This window comes from Macrotis lagotis, chromosome 1, assembly GCF_037893015.1.
Source record: "Macrotis lagotis isolate mMagLag1 chromosome 1, bilby.v1.9.chrom.fasta, whole genome shotgun sequence".
In the NCBI taxonomy this organism is placed as follows: Eukaryota; Metazoa; Chordata; class Mammalia; order Peramelemorphia; family Peramelidae; genus Macrotis; species Macrotis lagotis.
The window spans coordinates 163549721-163554590 of NC_133658.1; positions in this window are offsets into that span (position 1 = coordinate 163549721).

Sequence of the window (4870 nt, forward strand, 5' to 3'; positions counted from 1 at the left end):
AGTCAGAGAGCTAGGACAACTGTATTAGACTGGCTATGGACTATTTTATCCCTATCCAGAGGAAGAAAAACAAAACAAAACAAAACACACAAAAAACTAGCCTTCAGAATCTGGTGAACACTTTATAAAAATTATCTCTTATGTATCTCTTTCCCTAATCCTTATTCCTCATACCCAAAATGACTAAACTGTAAACATGTTTATCAAAAATATGCTTGTACAATGATAACCTGACTGTTCACCACTGAGGGGAGGGCATTGGGAAGGGAGGGTGGAAGGAAATTTTGTAACTTAAAAATATACATGTGCATATAGATGAAAATAAATAAAGTTTTTTTTTAAAAATAGGTTATGGTACAAAACAGAATGTATATAACTTTAAAATATGTGGTTTATCAAGAATTCTAGATTTTCCTTCACTTTACACTTTTGCCAACTCAGGGTTTTTCAATTTTCTAATTGTGAAACACTTGCCAGGAAGAGCAGGCTTTTGCATTGATCATTGGTTTTTACATTTATATTACTACAGTTTACCTGACAAAATGATCATTGTGCTGGATTTGAAGAGAAGAAAGTTTGGGTTAGAATTTCATCCCAGATATTCAAGAGATTTATAGCTCTGTGCAAGTCACTCCCTCTCTCTGAGCCTCAGTTTCTTCATCTATAAAATGAAGGCATGAGTTGTCATGTCTTATAAGGTTTCTTCTAGCTTTAACTCTATAATATGATGGTCCATATTAAATGCCAACGCAGATGATTTTGACTTCTTTCTGAATTATCATTAGAATATTTTGGATTCCAATCTCAATTCCCCAAATTACTAGCTATCTTTGCCAAGCTTTTGAAAAGCTAATAAAATGTTCTTTAATCTCAGTCAAGCCATTTAGGAGGATAGAAAGTTACATCTCTGATTGAGAGAAGAGTCCAAGGTTGCTCCATTTACTTTCTATTCCAATTTGATTTAACAACCTCCTCTGGAGTGGTTGGATTTTTCTCTGATTCCAACATCACTTTTGTGTTACTTAGTCAAGACTGCACACTGTAGGAGTTATTGCAGACTGTTATTGCCTGTTTGATTTTACCATACCCTTCCTTTCCTATAAGTTCTCAGAGACATATAGTGATCCATATAATATTTATTACAGTTATGGAATCTTATATTTATTTAACCAACCAATTACTAAGGAGTAGTTAAATGTTACATACCAGGAACACACGCAAGAATCTCTGCCCTCAAGCAGTTTATATTCCAGAGACAGCAAATACATATTAAATTATTTGCAAAATATATACCAGAAGCTGGGAGGGGATCAGTAAAAGATTTATATAGGAGATAATGCTTGATCTAAATTTTGAAAGAAACAAGGGATGTAAAGAGGCAGAAATAAAGAGAGAAAGACTTACAGGCATGAGGAACTGCTCGTGCAAAAAACAAATGGAGATGAGACAAGGAATAGCATGTATTAGCAAGAATTATTTGGCTGGATTATAAAGAGTGAAAACGGGAATAATATAGAATTAGGCTATAAAGGTAAATTGGAACCAGGTAGCAAAGGACCTTAAATTCCAAACAAAGGACTTTGTATATAATATGACAGAGAAAAAGGAACTATTATAGTTTACTAGGTAGTGTATTGGAATGATTAGAATTGTACTTTGGGGAATGAGGAAGTTTGGTTTCTATTTGATAGATATATTGGAAAGAGGACACACAAGTCTAGAACAAGAATTTTGAGTCTATTATACCAGTCCAGGTGAGAGTTGATAAATACCTAAGGTAGTGATGGTCATGTGAGTAGAAAAAAAAAAAGGAGGGATAGATACAAGATACTATGGAGGTAGAATTGACAAACCCCAGTAAGAGATTAGATATATTGTGCCAAGGGGAACTGAGAAATTGAAGATGATTCTGAGGTTCTGAAACTGGATGACTGGAAAGAACATATTATACTCGACAGAAATTTTGTTTAAAACAAAATTATTCTCAAAATGTTGGGAGCTAAATAGGGTAAATATTATATTTCCATTTCACAAAGAAGCATGTTTTAGGGTTATTATACTCTCAGAAACTAAGTTTTATCTGCATTGAAAGCCTCTCATCAACCAAAAACAAAATCCTGCTTGATATATAACACTACCCTGAGAATATAGGACTTCCCTTTTGTTATTCTGACATGCAGATTAGAGATGCTCCTAGGTGGGGAAGATCAAGGGAATGATTACTCTTTTGTTCAGAGGAAGGATCAATTTTCTAACAGAGACAGGACCATGTGGGAACCTCCTTTAAAGGACTGCACTGACACCTAGCAAATGTCTCAGAATTCGATATGATTCAACATCGATTTATTAAGAGCTTACTATGTGCAATACCCTGATTCAAGCTTTGGAAATAAAAAGAAAAATCTATAATTGCACCAACAAAATATACTCTGCCCTCAAAGAGTTTACATTGTTCTTAAGACATAAAACTGGTCAAACATACCCTCAGACCCAGTAATCCCACTCCTGAAACTATTTTAATGCTTTAAGGATCAATGCTTTCTATGATGCTGTTATTTCCCTCTATGCAGTATACAACCTATTTTGTGATTTAGTGTCCTATAAAATCCTACTAAGCAGTCATTTCCTATTAGTTGCTCAGTAAGTCATAAAATGTTCTTAATCTGGAGACTTTTGACTTTTGAAAAAAAATGTATAATTGTGTTTTAATATTATTGGTTTCTTTTGTGAATCTAATACAGTTTATGTATTTAAAAATATTATCTTGAAGCAAGGTTTGTGCTTCACCAAGCTGCCAAAGAAGTAACACCAAAATTTTTCTTACTTTTCCAATAAATATAAAGGCTAATACTCATATAATAAATTATATTTATGAGTTTCTGAGACCTGACTTTCAGGAAGCCTAGTCATTCTCCCCTCCTACTTTATGGTTATTTTTAGGCAAAGAAAAGAAGAATTTTGAGAAGATAGGGCAGAAGATGTATATACTCTTTCTAATGCCCTATTTCTTTGAGCAGCCAGGTAGTGCAATGGAAAAAGTTCTGAGTCTAAAATCAGGAAGATGAGTCACTTATTAGCTGTGTGAACCTGAGTAAGTAACTTATGTTTGCTCCAGTTTACTCATCTGTAAAATGAGCTGGAGAAGGAAATGGCAATCCATTCCAGTATCTTTGCCAAGAAAACCCCAAATGGGGTCATGAAGGATTGACCATGACTGAAAATGACTGAACAACAATAATATTTCTTCTCTATATTCACATGACCAACATCACAGTTCAGCAAGCATCTCTTCTAGGCATGAACTACTGTAATTAGTTCCCTGGCTTCTAGACTCTCTCTTCCCTAATCTATTCTCCCCATACTAGCTGCCAAATTAATATTCATTAGACACAACTCACTTGCCTGCTCAAAAGCCTCCAATGTTTTGTTCTTGCATGAAACTGGCATATAAAGCCCTCAACCATCTGACTTCCTCTTATCTTTCCAGATTTTTTTCATATTACTCCCTTTCATGCATTGCTCATTTTGGTCAAAACATCTTACTAGCATTTTTTTGAAATTCAGTATTTCATATTCCACCTTAGAGTCTTTGCAGGTCTAGAATGTACTCCTTCCTCACCTTAAACCTATAGAATACAATAATCAACATTATTTTAGACTTGACTCTAGTGTCAACTTCTTTATGAGACTTTACCAAAGGTCAACCCTCTCTCCTCCTTGTCATACTTTATCATACTTTAAACTCTTTTCTGTTAACTTATCTGTGAATAATTTGTATCCTTCTCACACAAACACATACACACACACACATACACACACACACACAAACACACACACACACACACACACACACACAATTCAATAGAACTTAAGGTCCTTGAGGGCAAGGGTTGTCATGTTTTGATATCTGTAACCCCAACACCTATATAATGTTCACAAAAGTTTTACAATAAAAAAAATTTGATTTTATTTACAACTAACAATACTAATTCCTATTCTTGAATTTGATACTATTCCTTCCTTTGGGAAATTGTAACACTTTGGCCTTATGCCATAAACCCAGACCATCAGATAGATGTTTAGGTTGTCATCACTATGTCAAAAGTTGTCTTTATTTTTTCTCTTAAAAAAATGTTTTGATGGGTTTTTAATCATTTTCACTTCCAAATAAATCTTTCTCCTCAGTTTTTTCTAGAAAGCTATCCATTATGACAAAGAATAATTTAGTCAAAAGTTCAGTAAAATTAATCATTATATTGTATATCTTTTTTAAAATCTATATTATTCATCAATACAGACCATGCAGTGGGATAAGTAGGGAAATATCATTCTCCCCATTTTACAGATGAAAAACATTGAAGCACAGAGATGCCAAGTGATTTGTTTAGGCTTATCAAATTTCTGGAAGGAACCTCAGAAGCTCCAATCTTTCCAAACCCTCTATAATTCATTATAAGAAATGAACTCATAACTTTTGCCTCAAGACTCCTGATGGGTAAGCAACTCACTACCTGCCAAGGCAGCACATTCCATTTTTGAAGAAGACTAACTATTATGAACTTTTCTTCCATATAAAGCCAAAATTTTATTCTTCACAGCTTCTATTTTATTGCTCCTGATTTTACTCTTGGGTCAAGTGGGGAAAGTGTACTTGCCCTTCCATTTATCAACTCTTCAAATACTTGGAAATGGTCATCACAGCTAGAAAATGTCAGGAGGAAAAATCCAATCCAAATTCCCTGATGTTGTCTCAAATTGCTTCTATATAGGAACAATATCTGCTGGGAAAATTCCTTTTTAGGTTCAATCTTCTTTGTTTCCAATAAAAGGCAAGAAAACTTTTCAGCAGATAAACCAGAATTCTCACCTT